The 20,969-nt window shown below is 39.7% G+C and overlaps 1 protein-coding gene across 2 annotated transcripts in view; it reads left to right on the top strand.

The window, feature by feature from the left end:
- ankrd11 (ankyrin repeat domain 11) overlaps nt 1-20,969 on the top strand; it is a 294,007-nt gene continuing 273,038 nt past the window's right edge. For both annotated transcript variants that reach the window (XM_061974775.2, XM_061974774.2), the window contains exon 1: nt 1-412. The gene's annotated coding sequence lies outside the window, so the exon portion shown is untranslated. The remainder of the gene's footprint in view (nt 413-20,969) is intronic.

The following is a 20,969-nucleotide window of genomic DNA, read 5'->3' as shown; positions in this document are numbered from 1 at the left end:
GTTTCCGTCTTGCGCCTCGTCGTCACACCGAAGAAGTCGAAGGCCGCTCGGGGGAAATAAAAAAACATTCGTACCGCTCAGCGGAGGACTCTTAAACGAAACATTCTGCGATATTTTCTCGGCTTTTCCCGCAGCCCTTGCACGCAAACGGACGAGGTGAAGAATGAACTAGCCGCGTTGCAACCGTATTTTCGTGGATAAAAGGTTGTTGTTTTTTTTTTAAAACCAAGCTAGCGTTAGCCGCGTTTGTTTGGGGGGGAGAGCTGCTATGGTTCTGGCCAGGCTATGCGGATGTTTCCGGGACAATTTGAGCTAAAAACGAACGCAACAAATGGGAACATCCAGCATCGGCTGAAAACACCGTGGCGTTGAATAAAGCCTCCGTTCAGACTTTAAGGACATTTCGACGCGGGTAAGTGCTTTTTTCCCCCCACCACCACCACCATAACAAACATGCTATTGCTGCCCTATAAATGTGCTCCGTTCAACAAACTTCTCATGTTTGCTCATGTTTTGCACACAAAAGCCTTGAAATGTGCAGAAATTAATGTGCTTGTAACCTCTGTTTAATAAAAGAGGCTATCATGTGTGCATGCTTGCTTTGTGCTTACGTGTTTGTGTTGCATTCTTACGAGATAAGCCCTAATGGGGACTTGCATTATTATTACCACATGCATTACCCCCCCTCGTCAATATGCTTTTATGGTAACATGCATGACATACAAATGGAGCATGCTGTGTACATTTTGTCTCCATGATGTGTGCTTGATGTTTTAACTTGACTTTTATAGTCACATTTTCGATGGCAACCTCATATCTAAATTTACATTTGTATTTATTGTTTTAATTGGTTTTTAATCATATTTTTTTAAATATTGTTTTTTATATTTATTCATTTTTGTTTTTATTCAGTCATTGGTGGAGCTAAGGATAGTATTTGAATCTTGTTTTTAATATTTTTGTGCTTTAAATGTGCTATATAAATAAAGTGGATTAGATTGGATTGGATCTACCCACCCACGGTATGTGTCAGTTCTCCTACTATTATTTTGTGCAGGCACTGATTGGTGTGAATTGTTTTTTTTTGTACGTTAAAGAGAAGCATAACATGTTGGGATGATGGCCGAGCAGCATTTGGTGCAGTAGCAATGGCGAGGAAAAAGCACCGCAGTGCTGCTGGTGGTGTTTACCACCAAGAAGGCCTTGTTGAGGGTTTAATGTTGATAACACTGCAGATGTGGCGATACATGCATGTATAGAGCTCGGGTCCCCCAGCTTTTCTTTTGCCAGTTTCATCGACTTCTGCAAAATCGGACTGTTTTTGGGTGTGTTCTTCAATACCCTTAGCATATACAGTCGTGGTCAAAAGTTTACATACACTTGTAAAGAATATAATGTCATGGCTGTCTTAAGTTTCCAATTATTTCTACAACTCTTATTTTTTTGTGATAGATTGATTGGAGCACATACTTGTTGGTCACAAAACACATTCATGAAGTTTGGTTCTTTTATGAATTTATTATGGGTCTACTGAAAATGTGACAATCTGCTGGGTCAAAAGTATACATACAGCAATGTTAATATTTGCTTACATGTCCCTTGGCAAGTTGCACTGCATTAAGGCGCTTCTGGTTGAATATTTGACCACTCCTCTTGACAAAATTGGTGCAGTTCAGCTGAATGTGTTGGTTGGTGTTTGGGGTCATTGTCCTGTTGGAACACCCAACTGCGCCCAAGACCCAACCTCAACCTCCGGGCTGATGATTTTAGGTTGCCCCTGAAGAATTTGGAGGTAATCCTCCTTTTTCATTGTCCCATTTACTCTCTGTAAGGCACCAGTTACATTGGCAGCAAAACAGGCCCAGGGCATAATACTACCACCACCATGCTTGACGGTAGGCTTGGTGTTCCTGGGATTAAAGGCCTCACCTTTTCTCCTCCAAACATATTGCTGGGTATTGTGGCCAAACAGCTCAATTTTTGTTTCATCTGACATCACATGGACAAAATAAGACCTTCTGGAGGAAAGTTGTGTGGTCAGAGGCTAGCGTGTGAGCCTGCCTGCTTTGTGCTTACGTGTTTGTGTTGCATTCTTACGAGATAAGCCCTAATGGGGACTTGCACTATTACCACATGCATTAGCCCCTCGTTAATATTCTTTTATGGTAACATGCATGACATACAAATGGAGCATACTGTGTACATTGTGTCCCAATGATGTGTGCTTGATGTTTTAACCTGATTTTATAGTCACATTTTTGATGGCAACCTCGTATCTACCCACCCACGGTATGTGTCAGTTCTCCTAGTATGTTTTTGTGCAGGCACAGAGTGGTGTGAATTGGTGGGTTTTTTTGTACGTTAAAGAGATGGTTGGGATGGTGGCCGAGCAGCATTTGGTGCAGTAGCAATGGCGAGGAAAAAGCACCGCAGTGCTGCTGGTGGTGTTTTCCACCAAGATGGCCTTCTTGAGGGTTTAATGTTGATAACACTGCAGATGTGGCGATACATGCATATATAGAGCTCGGGTATGCCATCTTTTCTTTTGCCAGTTTCATCAGCTTCTGCAAAATCTGACTGTTTTTGGGTGTGTTCTTCAGTAGACTTAGCATATATTTACACACCTGTTCCATTTGGGATTCAAGCAAATTTCAGAAATTATATTATTTCCAGTAGGTGTGTAATGATTAATCGATATATCAATATCTGTATATTTTCTCTAGGGATTTAACGATATTGGGCTAGGACAGACCTGGGCAAATTAAGGCCCGTTAAGCTTTTCAATCTGGCCGGCCGGACGTTCCCAAATAATTATTTTAGATCTTTAAGGTGGAAACTGTAGCTGCCATTATTATGATGTAAGTCTTGAACTATACAAAGTATTTAAATGGTTGGAATCTGCACTTTTGCAGGATATACTAGTTAGTATGGTAATCTAAGTAAGTCACAGCAGCTCAGACGAGGCACCAAACAGTGTGGGTGGGGAGCGTTTCCACAGAGTGTTTCCAGAGCGACCAGCCTGAACAAAGTTCTAAAGCTTAGTGATATATCAGATGTATCAGATTGTAGGGGGGTTTATCTTTTACACTTCGCGTTCATATTTCGCTGTGTTTGTTGCATTTATGTTGCGTTTCGCTTGGTTGAAAAATATCGAGAGGGGGTGTGACGTTCATATGTTGTCAATATTCAGTGTTTTATCCTTCATAGTTAATATTGTAAATCCCACATTCTTTATTTTCATGTACATTCTGGGTGTCTCATTCAGTCCATTTTGTAAGGCGGTCTTTCATAACGTTTTTAGCATTCAATCAGACATTATTGTGAGGTTTTGTATTAGTGTTCCATAAAATAGATATACCGGCCCCCCAGACACATTTTGTTCTCTAAATTTGGACCCGGAGTCAAAATAATTGCCCAGGCCTGGGCTAGGAAGTGTGGCCTGAAAACGCATTGCATCGTGGGTCTTGCTGGACTCTTATTTCCACGGTCAAATACAGGACTCTGTCCAAAAGTTGGGTTCTTTTCTTTAACAAGTTTAAAACGGGGCGCGCACATGCAACATAATTAACTGCCACAATGGTTGCCATGATCGCTTCAGGAAAAAAAACTATTTGGTGAGATTTGTCTCATTTCCAGCGTAGAAGCAAAGCCAAGGAAGTTGGGTTGTGGGCTAGTAAAGAGACGTTGAATAGCCTGGATAGCAGCCGTGAGACGATCAAACATAACTTTTAACGCCATCACCTGGTACATGTTGGTGCGTTCACGGCATTGTTACACTGGTAAGTTTGAATCAAAGCCTGTTTTATTGTGATGCGCACGTAGCATTTAGTAGGTTGTTAGCGTTAGCTAAGCTAGCTGCTGGTTACAAACAACGTACAATATTTTGGGGGAAAGCAACACCCTTATTCGTAGATCAATACCTGAGAAGACTTTAAATATTTCCCACATTAATGCACAGTGTATTTCATAATGTACATTTCTCCAGTAGACCACTAACTTTAGTCACTAATGGGTGACATTCGTCATTTCTGGCTAACTTTATTTATTTTTAACTTTATTAGTACCTGTTGTATTGGGTTCAAAAACACGACATTCGTTGCATGCTGTGTGTTCAAATGTTTTAGCGTTCAAATGTTTTAGCATATTGCTTGCATGTCCTCCCCTTGATTCAATAGCTACCTTGGAATTATTACAAGTAGCGCTGTTGCGATCTTTTCTTGTAAAATGTCCGCAAACTTCGGAGCGCTTCTTCCGCCAGGTGCCGCCATGTTGCTCTCTGACAATGTCTGACATCACTACGCACGTTGCCTAATTGTGCCGTCCTCACCCGGAAGAACCGTTAACGGAATTGGTTGACAAAATGGCAAGCGATTCCAAGGAATTGATACACTGGGTTGTAAAGAAGAACCGGTTTTTGATTCTCATCCCTAGTTTTGGTCATATCTATTCATCCGCAATCTTTGGAAGTCTTTTGGTGTGTTTATGAGAATAGCTGTAATATTGAGGCAACTTGTTTTTTTACTCTACTGGTATTTTAAAACTGACTTCGTTGACAGTCGAGATACGGGACAGGTTCAGCAGCTAGCTCACATCTCGTGCTCGTGTAGATCAATTCCAACAATTTGACCTATTTTTCAAGGAGGTGAGCCTGTGGAACCGGGTCCAGTTTGTTTCGGTGCAGTCCCTTGATTTGTTTTTACTTTAGATTTCAACTCACTGAATCAGATCTTATTGTTCTAACTCAACTAATATTGCCCCTGAATCGTATCAGCAACCTCAAATTACAATTCGAATCGTTGTTAAAAACGAATCGTTACACCCCTAGTATTTACACACCTGTTAGACTTGGGATTCAAGCATATTTCTAAATGACAATTTTCAATGTAGTTTCATAAATGCTGTTACTTCCAGCATATAGCATTTGTACTTTCTATGCTACATGTTGGCACACGGATTGGAGTCTGCATGAAGTCTTTAGGTCCGTTTATAATACAGAGGAACCCCCTTGATTATCTAATGTTGGCCGTTGCATTTGATGATTGACTATGTAGCTCTTATGAGGCAAGTGTGACGACAATGTTTGCGAAAAGCTTACACTGACAGGTGTCATGTCAAATTCTTTAAATTTGAGTAAGTAATTAACGCAGTGAAGGAAAATGCATTGGAATTGTAACAGTGGTGTCAGTTTACAGTACTAGGGCCCGATCTACTGACTCATATTAAAACTTTTGATGTGAAATTTTTGGAAGTTTTGACTGCCTTATTACATTTTAGTATTTTTTTCCCCTAACAGACACAGTGTCTACTGTTTTTCGTTGTGATTTTTATTCAAGCACATTTTTTTGGTTACGGTTTATTTTATTTTTATTGCTTGTTTATACATTGAAATATTTACAAGTTTTTGGAATTCCAATTACAATGGTAAAACAATACCAATGAGAAATACAAGTTTATTTGTAAGGGTCTAATTACATTATCAATATTATACATTGTCATTACATTAGTCCTTAATGTGGTCTCAAAACAATGTTGACAATAATAACCTTTGTCGGGACTAACCTATTATCGAACATTTGTTATGGGCCTGGGCCTATTTCTGCATGTGTGTTGTACAATTATTTGCCAAATGATAAGGATGGTGTTTTCTGGTAAGTTAACTCCCAACCCAACATTGACACTCCTTAGCTTGTTAGCTTCCTTTGTCGTTCGTGAATAATGGCACATTTAAGAGAGACAACGTGTTATTGGAGCTGATTGTTGTCTGATGGCACATATTTTTTACAATGTAAAGCAGGATAATCTATCCGTCTGAAGTGCAGGTGACTATTGGTGGTGTGGTAATCAGGTAGATTTTCGACCTAACCATTACGACTAACAAATGACCAAATTCCTCCATGTTGCTTGTTTGAGCTGTTTACATACTTGCAATTCTTTTACCCGCTGGTGTGCTGCAAGAGTTGAAAGTAATGTCTCGTGATTTGTGGTGGGGATTTTTGTTGTTGTCATTTCCAAAGAACATAAACCGGATTTCCAAACTCATTACCAAATTCAGACGAAAAGAAGTGAACTGTAAGCATTTAAGCAGGCAAAGCTCGAACCATTGCTAAGTAAAACAAGCGTTTTGTTCAGTTTGGGGGTTTTGGAGAACATGTGTAGGAAGGTCCATCTTAATATTTTGAGTAAAATAACGGACGTCTTCATCTGTGATCTCAGAGCATCGATAGTGAAAAAGACATGTCTGCTGATGTGTGTGCCGTTGAACATTAGAAGTTATTTTCTGGACGTAAACAAACATACGTGAGTCAGTACGACCAGTCAACAGCAGCAACTGAAAGAGAAAAATGGCTGTGGCCAGTGGCAGCAACACCGTGGGTGAAAACATCGAAAGTATGGGAACCATTTTCCCCCAAACCCTTCAATTTGCAAAGCGAACCTTGCTATTCATAGGAGTAACTGTTATGCGGTAGCATTTAAAGCACAGTCATGTCGACATCTGAAGGATACAGTCTTTGACTCCCCTCAGTAAGATAGTTGGCTTGTTACTTAGTTAGCAAAAAAACAAGAGACACAAAGTTGTGGGGAAAAATAGTTTTAACTATCTTTTCAGCTTCAGTCCGCAAGCTGAACTTTGTCTATACCTGGACAGCTGTCTAAACACAATCACATACTGTATGCTCTTTTTTGAGGAACCAAGATAGCTTTGGTATATTATTGCTGCTATATGACTTTCCTTTGTTTATGTCTGTTTTTATCAGCCCTTTGACTGTCAGTTTACAGTACTAGGGCTCTGTTTTTATCAGCCCTTTGACTGTCAGTTTACAGTACTAGGGTCCGATCTACTCAAAGTAGATGGACAAAAGTTTAATAGTTATTTTTGTAACAGCCAAATGAGGAGTATAAATAACATTTCCTGAAGTAAGTAAGCATCTACATTGTTAGTTAGCGGTTAGCTCATGCCTAAAATACCTCAAGTTGAATTTCAAAGCTGAAGGCTAAATTACAGCTGCTGAATACGATTAGTCAACTAATCGTTTCGATAGTCAATGACAAGACAGGGTTTCCCCTAGCTTGAAATCTACATGTGGTGTATTGGCGTGGTCAATGAGACATCATATAATTTTCATAATTTTTGATTATGCATATGTGTATATATTTCCATATATGTTTTAATGCTAAGAATAATTTACATACATTTAAAACAAGTCTGTGTAATTAGTAATTAGTTGTAACTAGGGATGTCCCGATCCAGGTTTTTGCACTTCCGATCTGATACCGATATTGTTTTTGCATTTCCGATACCGATACTGACCGATACTGGCCTATCAGAGCATGTATTAAAGTTTAAAGTTATTTAGCCTACTTAGTTGTCAGAATCATGTTGAAAAGGGTTTTAGTACTCTTGATAACAACTAGCCAGCTGAATTAGGGGAGTTTGAATTGAACAATGATGACGAAAACTGTTTTCTCTGTCGTGTTCGTGTGTCGAAAATTGTTATGCGCTTATTTTTTTATTTGATTTTGTGCGTGGCATAGATTTGCTATGTGCAGAGGACGCTTAAACATTGCGCAATTGCACAGGCGCGCACCTTAGAGGGAGCGTTGCTCGCACGGCTGGGCTAGCATCACAGCTAACGTTAGCCATGCTGCTACCTCTCTGCTGGGAGAGGACGTATACGTATGTGACGTATGACGTGACACTATGTGACGTATGACGTGACAGTATGTGACGTGTGTAAGAAGGTGCACTTGCTGTCTGTGAGAGGGAGACACAGGAAAGAGTGACAAGAGCCTGTCGTGTAATGCCAGCAGCTAAAAGCAACTGCATGAGAATTCACAGACCTGTGGATGTGTTGAAGGTGTGCTGGAAAATGCGGAACGGAAATTAGGGAGCAGCAGAAAAGTGGAATGTATTATTTAAATAGGGGCGTTGGAAAACACGTACCAGAGTTTTTTTTTTAAACTGGATCTGGATCGGCATTTTCCCATGCTTTGCCGATACGCAATTTTTGGCAAATATCAGCAGCCGATCCGATCCAAATATCGGATCGGGACATCCCTAGTTGTAACATATTTTTGTTATGTTATTTTGCTCTATTTTTATATTTGTTATTATGTTACAATCTCGTACAGGCTGTATACCAGTGGCAGCTGCTGGTCTTTCAAGTATAAGAATAAGGGAAGATATTTTTCAGCTACTCTTTAAACATGAGCACCGTCTCCAGACAGATAAGATATAAACATACTAGTTTTTTAGCAAAGAAAATTTCACTGAAAAAACAGGAAAAACGGAATGAAAGTTGAAAAATGCTTTGGCATTGTTTAATATTTCATGATTGCTTATTCGCTCATTTTGCTGTCATTTAACAAGGGATTCCGCCCAGACTGGTCATACAATCACCGTGGGCGGTACATAGTCAAGTATTTATCCAGTGATCGTCTAGTTTGATTGCAGTACTGTGACGCCATCACATCAATGAAAAAAGTTGCGCCGACTGTCGACAAAGTATAGGATACTAATCGAAATTTATACATATTCTAACGCATTTAGTCAATGAAATGCAAACACAAAATAACATATTTGACCACCTTTTTTATATTTTGGGGTAAGCTGAACTTCCCTTGCAGTTTTTAGCAATCGCCGCATTTTCTACGCATCCCGAGTCAACCGTGCTTAAATAATATATGCTATATATGCATTCATACAGTACAATACTTTAATTTGTTTCCAACGTAAAAAAAATTCTAATTTTTAAGGTTTTTCGGTTTCAATTTAGCCGTGGCTCCGCGCCACAATTAGATACATGCAAGGTTTGGGTATCTATAAGAACCAGGTCTTAAATTCGGATTCCTCCGAAACCGTCAAAATTCAAACAATGCCAAACGCTATTGATGACTAGTTGACTATAAAAAATGATCTTTAGAAAATATTAAGCTTGAAATTGAGTTGAGCTATTTGTAAATAAGACCAACAAGAGTTACTTAGTACGACTCAAAATTAGTGCTTTCAGTCATTTTTGAAAGTTCTGTTTGAAAATGGAACATTTTGATATTGCTTTCATCCTCTTGCAACTTAGAAATGAAGGAACACTAGTGAGAGTTGTCACTTGAGACTACAACCATAAAAATTGCAAGAATACCGCTTTGCTGGCTTCAACAAAACTCAAAGATGGCAGGGAATTGCTTTTAGAAACATTTAATCAATGCGTGTCAGCATTTTGAATGTTGTGCTCTTGCAACTTCCCTAAGTACACAGTAACAATCAATGCCTCTTTCTGCCCTGTGGACAAGTCTGTGTATAACATTTTTTTATTGTACCTGGCCATCTTGAATTGCGGCGACCTGTTTTGGTCTGCAAAGAAGATTACTTTGCGTAATATGACTTTATACTGATGAACTGAACACCTAATACATATTTTATTGCTTGTTTAGGGAAGTTGAGCATAACTCGTGCTTGATAAATGTAACCTAATTCTTAAAATGCCTGCCACAGTTGGTTGGCCCCGTTAAAAATCCTTGGATATTTCATTGCATTCCGAGTTTAAATGCAAAAAGGCACAGAAGAGTGTAGAATAAAGGATCTTAAGTATTGCAGTCTTTGCATTGAGTATTCAGTTTTAAATGTTTCAATGACATCATTATCCAGTGCATCAGGAGGGGATAGCGTCTTTCAGCAAGTATGTCACGTTTGAACGTCTGAATTTCTTGTACTATTTGTGAGATTATAAGGCAGACATGGTGCTGTATTGAAATCTTAAACTCTGTTGGGAGCAGTTAAGTTTTGTGGTTACGTTGGCTGAAAACATTGCATCATGTGCGTCTTTTCAAACCAAAAGAGGAATCAAATTGTGAATTAGGGCTGCACGATTCTGCAAAAAAACATGCCAGGCTCAGTCACGCCACGCGCACAACATGAAAACAAGTCGAAAAGGCAACGATTAATGCAATCGCTCATTTTGTGAGCTGGGCAATGGTAGCTAGCGCGCCTCCTTGGCTGGGGCAGTAAAGCCAACTCGCACTGGTCAGTGAGCCCAGCTGGGTGCTGGTGAGAGTGAAGACGTGTTGCCATGCTAACAACTAGGGTTGCAAAGGGGTGGAAAGTTTCCGGTAAATTTACGGAAATTTACAACGGGAAGTTAAGCTTGGGAAGTTTGGAAATTTTGACCATTTTTTGTTTATTCAAAGTTGGACAACGTCCATCTTATTCTGTAGAATAAGATGAGAAGCTTGTAAAACACTAATGCAATGCCACACACATGTATAAATAGTCAGCTAAACAATTGGAGTAGTCTTTAAAAATATTTTACTGATGGACAAATGAATAGAAATAGGCTAGATCAGGGGTCGGCAACCCGCGGCTCCGGAGCCGCATGCGGCTCTTCGATCACTCTGATGCGGCTCGGCAGCTTACTTGCCGACCCCCCGATTTCCACGGGAGACTTCCTGATTTCAATGACTCTCGCAGAAAACTCCCGGGGATAATACTCTCCGATTTTCACCCTTTCAGTTATAATAAGGGCGTGCCATGATTGAACAGCATTTGGAGCCCCGTATAGTCTGTATTAACAGCGTGCCAGCCCAACCCCTTGTAATGCAGTTTGCGTCTTCTGCTTGCACAAGTACGTGACAGCAAGCCATACTTGGTCAACAGCCACACAGGTTACAATGACGGTGACCATATAAAACAACTTTAACACTCTCACTAATAATGCACCACACTTTGAACCAAAACCAAACAAGAATGACAAACACATTTCGGGAGAACATCTGCACCTTAACACAACATAAACACACTCCCCCCCTCTGTGCGTCGGTTGAGGTGGGCGGGGTTTGGTAGCAGGGGTGTATAATGTAGCCCGGAAGAGTTAGGGCTGCATGGGATTCTGGGTATTTGTCCTGTTGTGTTTATGTTGTGTTACGGTGCAGATGTTCTCCCGAAATGTGTTTGTCATTCTTGTTTGGTGTGGGTTCACAGTGTGGCGCATTATTAGTAAGAGTGTTAAAGTTTTTTTTTTTATACCGCCACCGTCAGTGTAACCTGTGTGGTTGTTGACCAAGTATGCCTTGCTGTCACTTACGTGAACAAGCGGAAGCCCCATACAACGTGTGGCTGATCATGCACGCTGATTGTAGTGGGTGCTATATGCTGTACCATCACGGTACGCATGACGCTGAGAAGCGCCATTCATATAAAACCCGCGTGCTGCACCGTCATTCAAATTCCGTATTAAGGTATGGGCCGCGTGTCTGAGACCCCTGGTTTATACATAGCACAAAGCAAAAAAAATACTTTTTATGCAGTGTTATTTCGTTTAAAATTTCAAAAAATTTCTGTGGCTCCCATTGTTATCTTTAATTTGTGAAACTGGTCAAAATGGCTCTTTGACTGGTAAAGGTTGCCGATCCCTGGGCTAGATGAATAAATGAACACTCAATCAGCATGCTAAATCAAACTAGAACCTACATTCTTGCATGACAACAGAATGGCTAGCAGAACAGAAGGCAGAGGAAACTACACGCTTTGATTTAATATTTGCTAGTTGAACTTTACAGATTACAAAAAAGGTCAATTCTGATCGCTAACGTTGTTAGCATAAAGGAATGGGATTTAACATAGAGAAAATTAGCATCACGGCTAACGGAGAAATATTTTCGGTTCATTATGAGACAGTGGTGGTACATAAACCTAGCTAGCTGGAGATATTGGCCCCAAAATCATTTAACAAGTACAGGAACAGCTAGCTAGTTTGAGTGGAAGTCTGCTGGAGTAGTCTACAGTCAAATAGTAACAAGCAATTACACCTCTATTAAACTTAAATACCATTTATTCGGTGAATGGTCAACAAAATAAACAAACAGTTGTACATTCATAGATTGAAAAAGAAAATGTTGCAGACCGAAAGGGTTTAGGCTGAAGTTGAACACTTATTGCGCCTAACCCTATAAACAATGTCAAGTACAAGATGAACTTCCGATAATTATGAAATGTCCTTTGTACAACATATTATAAATACACATTATACACAACATAAACACAGTTCAATTATATACACAGTAAAGGCATGTGAAATATCCTTGTACACCTTTGCACCAATTTATATACTATATACAAACAGATATACTTCCATTATTATTTATATCTCACATTTAGTTTTTAATTAACATTGATCATAGTATTAACTACAGTGTTGATTCAAGAGTGGTATATTTTTTCAAGACATTGGTCTTAAAGTGTTTTTTAAATGTGTGAATGGAACTGGAAGAAATATATTTACCCCAGTAATATCATCAAAGCTTACCTGACTGGATGAAGTCCTTGGGCTCAAATACTAGTGTGGCCTCAATAGCCCTGCTGTAGTGTGTAGCATGCTGGGAATTATCTGTGATTGTGATGGAAGAATGCACTGCACATGTGATGGAGGAATGCACCGTGAAGGGTTGAAATTCAGCTGAATTTGCATTAAATCAGTTTTTTTTTTAGGTAATAATCATGCTGCAAGATCTAGCATGTTGCATTCAATGTTTATTCCCATTAATTTCCCATATATTCCCGTTTATTCCCCTGTAAAGTTTCCAACTTTGAATATTCCCGGAATTTTGCAACCCTACTAACAATGCAGTGTGGGTCCTCCAGTTACATGGAAGTGTTTGTACTGCAGCTCGTTGTCAGGACGGGGGAAATATCGATATGGCAGTATATCACGATGCTTTTACTCAGATAAAATGTTGATTTTTAATGACTTAGTATAAGTTTTTTTAAATAGAAAATATTGTTTTTAAGTTATATTCTGGGCCGATTGTAATTAGGAATGTAACGGAAAACGGTAATAATGATAATTGTAGTAAAACTCTCGCTGGTTAGCATTGCAGTTTTAAATTAAAATTGTCGAAAAACCGTGGTTGATAACTGTACTTTTATGAACTTACGGACTGACTGGCACCAGCTTACTAGCCTAAATGCAAGCATGAATACACAAGATATTAACGTCCTTCCCCCATCATACCCACATCTAAACTCGCATAAAAAAAAAAACCCTGAAAAAAGATGTCCAATTGGACACCTTGAACCTACAAGCTGTGCTCTCTTAGACACATAAGTCGTTCTATACTCCGAAGAATACGAGACAGATGTGAGTTTACCGTGCGTTCAAGGACCACTAAACAAAATAGCATGCCACCACCCCTCCGAGAAATAATAATAATGGATTGTATTTGTAATGCACTTTTCATTTAACTAAATCTTAAAGTGCTTCAGTATAAACCAATATTTAAAACAATAAAAACTTAGCCATTAAAACAGATAAATACTTGAATAGGAAGACGAAAACACAAAGAAGACTAAAACACTATCAGTGAAGCATAAAAAACATAAAACATGCAAAGTAGTGTGTTTTCTTATAGTGTATTTTATTTTTGTTTGTTGATTACTTGGTCAAATTATTTCAGTGTGTACCTTTTATGCACATTTAACAATGCAGCGCTAATAATAACTGTGATCATTTTGGTCACAATAATCGTGAATTTTGATATCGTTACATCACTATTGAACATATGTACAACTTGTATTATAAGCTGTTTTTAAATGTGTCTGTGAATTTGAATATCGCAAAATATCACAGTTTTGCAATACCATGACTTAAATATCCTATCGTGCAGTTCCTGCCAATACCCAGCTCGAGTGTTGTTGTTCGTGTTAAATGCCCGACGTCTGTGTTGGTACTTGTGTACTCATGGCGCTCGTCCGTCAGGCGTCTGTGAGCATGTCGCAAATGTTACGACCCGTGCGGACTCTGCTCTGCGCACCCGTGCGACACAAAACACGGCTTGGCTTGTTTTTTTCCCCCCATTGACCCTCAATCCGCATTTTGCCACCAAAGCGAGTGGGAAAAATAAAATCAGAAATTTCACAGGTAACTTTAACGTGGCAGTGCACTCGACTATGGAAGTTCAGGTTGACTGTGGACATTCAAACATGTGAAATGTCCGCAAAAACACAGATTTTCGCGTTTTTAAACGTTAATTTTCAGGTATGCGTTTTTAAAAATGAAATATCAATAAAATATGATTTTAACAATCATCCACAGTTACTCGCTGTTACTCTTGCTTAAATGCCGCACTGAGTAGCAGGGCAACCTATTATGATTACCGTATTTTCCGGACCATAGGGCGCACCGGATTATAAGGCGCACTGTCGATGAATGGTCTATTTTCGATCTTTTTTCATATATAAGGCGCACCGGATTGTAGGGCGCATTAGAGGCATATTGTGTTTTTTTCTGAATTCAAAACTCTTCTTTGGGGTCTACATAACATGTAATGGTGGTTCTTTGGTCAAAATGTTGCATAGATGATGTTTTACAGATCATTTTCAAGCCACTTTGTGGGCGGTCTTATTTACGTGGCTCACCTTCGACAGCGTCTTCTCCCCTTCGTCTTTGTTGTAGCGGTGTAGCGCGCAAGGACTGGAGTGGAAGACGTGTCAAAATATGGAGCTAACTGTTTTAATGACATTCAGACTTTACTTCAATCAATCTCCTTATCCGGAAACAACCACAAAGCTGGAATTGTGTCCCGTGAAAAACCGTCCGACCGAAACTCTCTAATAACTAAAGTTCCTTGGGTGAATAATGTAAAGTCACTACACCGGTATGTTTTAGCGCTTTCATGGCGAGTTTACTGACAGATATAAGTAAGAACGTTACACTACTTTATATTAGAAATGACAACAGCGGAGGATGAACGTCCCATAACAAGAAGATAGAGAAAAAGAAGAAGCTTATCGACTACAAAAGCGGACGCGCGCAATTTTTCAGGATTTATGGCAGATCCCAAATACAGATCAGCAGGTACCAGAAGGTAAGAAAAGTTGCTTTTGCATAATATTGCGGAAAAAACGGCAGATTATATGTATTACCTTATACACTCACCATAATAATACTCCTATGTTTAATGTAAGAAAAGTTGCTTTTGCATAATATTGCGGAAAAAACGGCAGATAATATGTATTACCTTATACACTCACCATAATAATACTCCTATGTTTAATGCGCCAACAATCCATCTTGCGGTGCGGCTTCATAGCTTACCAAAGTCGTACTAAAACATTTTGATAGATTTTTGAGCGCCGTGTGTTATGTTCTATATTTTCAATGGAACATATACAATGTTGGTGTTGTTTACTTGAGTCATATTGCCATCATAGTGCAGTCTACACGTATCTCTTATGTTTGACTGCCATCTACTGGTCACACTTATCATTACACCATGTACCAAATAAAATTGCTTCGAGGTTGATAAGCAAAACCAGAACCATTCCGTACATTAGGCGCACCGGGTTATAAGGCGCACTGTTGAGTTTTGAGGACAAAGAAGGATTTTAATTGCGCCTTATAGTCCGAAAAATATGGTAGCAACAAAGTAGACAGCCGTCAACGTTGATAAAGTCTTCTGGTTCATTCACCCACTCACACATCTTTGCTTTATCAGATATCATGTTCATTGTTTCAGCCCACTTTGCATGTTGCAATGGACACACAGTACCTCACACAGTCGTGTTCGTTTCAAGAGGGGAAGCGTTAAGCTCCAACTTCTGCACTCACTCTTCACTGCCTTCTGTCTTTGCAGGCCTTCCCCTCCCCCTCTCGTGCCGAGACCGTGTTCCTTTTTGGTAAACAAGCAGAGCGGCTCGCTTCTATCCTATCGCTTTCTCGCTGCCGTTATATTTGTTTTGCTATGACTCTCTCGTCCTCTCTCGCACATCTCTTCCTATCTGTTTTGAGTTATTTCAGTTACCTTATCAACACAATCTCAGTGGGTACTAAAAACGGAAATCCAGCGTAATCCTGTTGCCTCTCTATGGTTGAAGTGAAATGGTGCGAGTTGGCAGGCCGCAGTCCTGCAGCTTCTTGAAGGGATAGCACGACCTCACAATAGGCTTTAGGAAGTCTCAACGGTGCACAATATTCTTAACCCAGCTTTGCTTGTTCTAATGGGTTGGGCCGCCCCTGCACCTCATTTTTTCCCCTCATCTCCAAGCCTTTCACATCAAAGGTAAAGGCTTGTTTCTCTGGCATGTTGCCGTTTCACAGACTTGGCAGGTTATTTTGTGGTTCTCGTCGCTCTGATTAAAGCTTGCACAGCAATTCAATTTTTTTTTTTACTTGTGCTGCTGAGCCCAAAATGGTGACTGGGTTGTTTGGCTTGGTATCTTACTTTGCTAAGCAATACCATCCACAACAGTGATAGACTTAGACTTCCTTTTATTCTCATTCAAATTTGAACTTCACAGTACAGATGAAAACAACATTTCGTTGCATTAGCTCGTTGTAGTGCAGGATGAAAGAGCAATAAGGTGCAGATATAAATAAATAGATTACTGTACAGATTAGGGATGTCCCGATCCAGGTTTTTGCACTTCCGATCCGATACCGATACTGGCCTATCCGAGCATGTATTAAAGTTTAAAGTTATTTAGCCTACTTAATTGTCAGAATCATGTTGAAAAGGGTTTTAGTACTCTTGATAACAACTAGCCAGCTGAATTAAGGGAGTTTGAATAATACACAATGGTTGGTAACAAGAAGCTGACCTGTTTATTCAAGGATAAACACAAAATAGACAAAATTATACATGACAAACAGAAATGGCATCATTGAAACTAGGGCTGGGCGATATGGCCTTTTTTTAATATTGCGATATTTTAAGGCCATATTGCGATACACGATATATATCTCGATATTTTGCCTTAGCCTTGAATGAACACTTGATGCATATAATCACAGCAGTATGATGAGTCTATGTGTTTTGATTGATTGATTGAGACTTTTATTAGTAGGTTGCACAGTAAGTACATATTCCGTACAATTGACCACTAAATGGTAACACCCGAATAAGTTTTTCAACTTGTTTAAGTCAGGGTCCACTTAAATTGATTCATGATACAGATATATACGAACAGATATATACTATCATCATAATACAGTCATCACACAAGATAATCACATTGAATTATTTACATTATTTACAATCCGGTGTGTGGAGGGGGGCACCGGATGTAAGTGTCAAAAAGACAGCCAAAAGAGTTTGATATGAGAATAAATCTAAAGTTAAAATATAGGGTAGAAATGCACCCATTTGCAGGAAAACATTCTTCTTCATATTGCATTAATATATGCTACTTTTAAACTTTCATGCAGAGAAGGAAATCACAACTAAAAAAATCACTAATTTTTTCATACGGTGTTGATGTGGACATTTTTGCCTCGGCATTTTGATGGTGTGGGCGTGTGGCACCGGATGGAGATAAGCGTCTCGACAGACGTTACAATATTTGAACAATGATGACGAAAACTGTTTTCTCTGTCGTGTCAAACACATTACAAACACCGAGTCAAATCAGCTCTGTTATTTTCCATTTTTTCTACTGTTTTCCGTACCTTGGAGACATCATGCCTCGTCGGTGTGTTGTCGGAGGGTGTAACAACACGAACAGGGACAGATTCAAGTTGAACCAGTGGCCCAAAGATGCGAAAGTGGCAAGAAATTGGACGTTTGTTCCGCACACTTTACAGACGAAAGCTATGCTACGACAGAGATGGCAAGAATGTGTGGATATCCTGCGACACTCAAAGCAGATGCATTTCCAACTGGACTGGACAGATCAGCTTTCAGGAAAAGAGAGCGGATGAGGGTATGTCTACAGAATATATTAATTGATGAAAACTGAACTGTCTGCACTCTCAAAGTGCATGTTGTTGCCAAATGTATTTCATATGCTGTAAACCTAGTTCATAGTTGTTAGTTTCCTTTAATGCCAAACAAACACATACCAATCGTTGGTTAGAAGGCGATCGCCAAATTCGTCCTCGCTTTCTCCCGTGTCGCTGGCTGTCGTGTCGTTTTCGTCGGTTTCGCTTGCATACGGTTCAAACCGATATGGCTCAATAGCTTCAGTTTCTTCTTCAATTTCGTTTTCGCTACCTGCCTCCACACTACAACCATCCGTTTCAATACATGCGTAATCTGTTGAATCGCTTAAGCCGCTGAAATCCGAGTCTGAATCCGAGCTAATGTCGCTATACCTTGCTGTTCTAACCGCCATGTTTGTTTGTATTGGCTTCACTATGTGACGTCACAGGAAAATGGACGGGTGTATATAACGATGGTTAAAATCAGGCACTTTGAAGCTTTTTTTTAGGGATATTGCGGGATGAGTAAAATTTTGAAAAAAACTTCGAAAAATAAAATAAGCCACTTTGGAACTGATTTTTAATGGTTTTAACCCTTCTGAAATTGTGATAATGTTCCCCTTTCACATTAGTATAGGGTGATACTACAAATTAGAGTATCGATCCAATACTAATTCTGATACTTCGAATTTTCAAGATCATTGAGTGTCAAAACTTTTGACGGACAAAAACACAGGATGTAAAAGTATCAATTAAATATTTAACTTACGACCTGCTATGGGCTCTGATTTAAATCATTGGGTTTTTGCCCTTAAAGCCCTCCTGTGTCCAGGGACTTATTTCCCGAGTTTGTAAACAATAACAAAAATGACAAAAGTCCACTGATACTATCAACCTGGTACTATACCACTTGGTATCATTATTGTCGATATTTGTATCACATTGCTCACCTTGTTTACATTCAAGAGCTCTAGCTTGCGGTCGTAGGGGTCAGCATATCTTCCTACAGTGTGTAGTATAGCATTTTTAGCTATTCCTCGTCCCCCTGTGGTGAGACTTGTAAGAAAGAAACAGTTTATTTGGATTACTGACTCAGAAGTGACACTATGGAGGAACGTTAGCCGCTAGCTAGGACGCTACGTTTCGTTGAAGATGTCTGTTCGCTTGTCACTTTCAAATTTGCGGGACACAGAATGGGTCAACAACATGCGTTTTCATGATACGTATCATTTATATCGTCTACATTGTTTGCTGTGGGTGTAAAATGCTTTAAGAGATATATTTGAAGTTTTAATGGCTTCTCCTAAGAGTGTGAGGTTTTATTGATGTTTTGATTCATTGGCTGTTTAATTGTAACCTAAATATTAGCGTTAAAGCAATGCATAGCATTACGCCTGTGCTTGTTTCCTTCACGCCACGATAACTTCTTGGAGTTAGCACTCTCCGCACGCCATATCTTCGTCAGTAGCAAGTTTTTTGTTTGACTCATGCAACATGCAAAGGGTAGCTAGCTCATGTCCAGACAGCATTAGCTTGACCTTAACTGTAGCATATAGCAAAGGATGGCGCTCCCGTAGATGCGCTGTAATGTGTTGCCTACTCTTGCAGTCACTATGCACCACGTTGGCTGACATTCTTCCTCCAAGCTGTGGCTGTCTGTGTTCCTACAGTAGCAGCAGTATTCCCAAACAGCCAATTTGATCCTTTTAGACGGGGGGGGGGGGGGAGTTTGGGGGACTCCCTTACTCAAGCTACCGTACGGCATGCAGAGCTGTGTGCAGGAGGAGGGGTCGTAATACTGCAGCTGCACACGGCCTGAAGGATTTTTGACCTCCACTTTCTCGAATACCGCAGATAATCAGTGTATTTCAGCGAGAAGCAATTTTATAACCTTCACTAAGAGACTTTGGTTTGTAACCTACTATTTGATGTACCTCTCCCCACCTACAGTATCCCCCACAAAATATTTAATTGCTAATTAATATTTCCCATAGTGCTTTACCAAATGGACAATATATATCTCGATGAAGGTACTTTTTGAATCACTTTATAGTTAATTTTAAATCCCCATAACGCCATACATCACGTTAAAGTATTTGTTTTTCAAAATGTTATAAAATACCGCAGAAAATAAGTGTATTTCAGCGAGAACCAATTTCATAACCTTCACTAAGAGACTTTGGTTTTAACTAGAGATGTCCGATAATGGCTTTTTTGCCGATATCCGATATTCCGATATTGTCCAACTCTTAATTACCGATTCCGATATCAACCGATACCGATATATACAGTTGTGGAATAAACACATTATTATGCCTAATTTGCCAGGCTACAATTACTTGACATTCCACTTTGAAATATTATTTGGGTAAAATATTGCATATTTTGCCATATGAAAAAACGAGAGATGTCCGATAATGGCTTTTTTGCCGGTATCCAATATTCAGATATTGTCCAACTCTTACCGATTCCGATATCAACCGATATCGATATATACAGTCGTGGAATAAACACATTATTATGCCTAATTTTGTTGTGATGCCCCGCTGGATGCATTAAACAATGTACTACTACTACTACCGTATTTTCCGCACTATAAGGCGCACCGGATTATTAGCCGCACCTTCTATGAATTACATATTTCATAATTTTGTCCACCAATAAGCCGCCCCGGACTATAAGCCGCGCCTACGCTGCGCTAAAGTGAATGTCAAAAAAACGCTGCGCTAAAGTGAATGTCAAAAAAACAGTCAGATAGTTCAGTCAAACTTTAATAATATATTGAAAACCAGCGTTCTAACAACTCTGTCCCAAAATGTACGCAAATGTGCAATCACAAACATAGTAAAATTCAAAATGGTGTAGAGCAATAAATAGTAACATAATGTTGCTCGAACGTTAATGTCACAACACACAAAATAAACATAGCGCTCACCTTCTGAAGTTATTCTTCATTCGTAAATCCTTCGAATTCTTCGTCTTCGGTGTCCGAATTGAAAAGTTGCGCAAGCGTGGGATCCAAAAATGGCCGGCTCCGCCTCGTCGAAGTCATCGGATTCAGTGTCGCTGTTGTTGTGCAGCAGTTCTGTGAATCCTGCCTTCCGGAAAGCTCGGACCACAGTTGTGACCGAAACTATCTGCCCAGGCATTTACGATCCACTGGCAGATGTTGGCGTATGTCGACCGGCGCTATCTGCCCGTCTTAGTGAAGGTGTGTTCGCCTTCGGAGCTGTGTGAAAAAAGCCACCCGGCCTCTTCGCGTAAACTTCCCTTAACCACTCGCTC

The sequence above is a fragment of the Nerophis lumbriciformis genome, linkage group LG15 (assembly GCF_033978685.3).
Source record: "Nerophis lumbriciformis linkage group LG15, RoL_Nlum_v2.1, whole genome shotgun sequence".
NCBI lineage: Eukaryota > Metazoa > Chordata > Actinopteri > Syngnathiformes > Syngnathidae > Nerophis > Nerophis lumbriciformis.
This window is presented reverse-complemented; position numbering and strand designations above follow the sequence as displayed.